The sequence below is a fragment of the Schistocerca piceifrons genome, chromosome X (genome assembly GCF_021461385.2).
Source record: "Schistocerca piceifrons isolate TAMUIC-IGC-003096 chromosome X, iqSchPice1.1, whole genome shotgun sequence".
Classification (NCBI taxonomy): domain Eukaryota; kingdom Metazoa; phylum Arthropoda; class Insecta; order Orthoptera; family Acrididae; genus Schistocerca; species Schistocerca piceifrons.
In genome coordinates this window covers 655,890,197-655,891,041 of record NC_060149.1, presented here as the reverse complement: position 1 = coordinate 655,891,041, position 845 = coordinate 655,890,197, and the positions used below count along the sequence as shown (strand labels likewise).

Here is an 845-nt window from a genome sequence, read left to right as displayed (position 1 = left end):
AGAAGTTAAGTCGCATAGTGCTCAGAGCCATTTGAACCATTTTTGTTGCTCTTCATCCATAGTTCGCAGTGTACCGTATGAAAAAAGAACAAGTTGAGTTTCACAAAAGTGACGCTTTCTATAACCGTACTGAATCGTGGACATAAGCTTATCATTCTCTAGTAAATTTATTATATTCGAACTCAGAACATGTTCTAGAACTCTGCAGCAAACCGATATTACGGATATTGGTATGTAATTTTGCGAATCCGTTCTTATATACAAGAGTACACTCCGTCTTCAGGCCACAAGAGGCCCATCGGGACCATCCGACCGCCATGTCATACTCAGCTGAGGATGCGGATAGGAGGGGCGTGTGGTCAGCACACCGCTCTCGCGGTCGTTACGATGGTTTTCTTTGACCAGAGCCGCCACTATTCGGTCGAGTAGCTCCTCAATTGGCATCACGAGGCTGAGTGCACCCCCAAAAATAGCAACAGCGCGTGGCAGTCCGGATGGTCACCCATCCAAGTGCCGGCCACGCCCGACAGCGTTTAACTTCGGTGATCTGACGGGAACCGGTGTATCCACTGCGGCAAGGCCGTTGCCATATACAAGTCACTTGCGCTTTTTTCAAGTCCCTATGGAGTTATTGCGTGGCGAGAGAATCACGTTGAATGCAAGCTATACAAGGGGGCAGTGCCGTAGAGTACTCTTTGTAAAACTGAATTGGGGTTCCATCCTGATCTGGCCACTTATTTGTTTTCAACTCTTTCATTTGGTACTCTACGCTAGGGATGCTTATTACTAAGTCGTCCATACGGGACTCTCTACAGCAGTCAAACGACCGTATGTTTTTACGATTC

The 845-nt window shown here is 47.2% G+C and overlaps 1 pseudogene; it reads right to left on the bottom strand.

Annotated features, from left to right (window-relative positions):
* Positions 1-470: 470 nt before the first annotated feature.
* Positions 471-588, bottom strand: LOC124723470 (annotated as a pseudogene).
* Between the last annotated feature and the right edge of the window lie 257 nt (positions 589-845).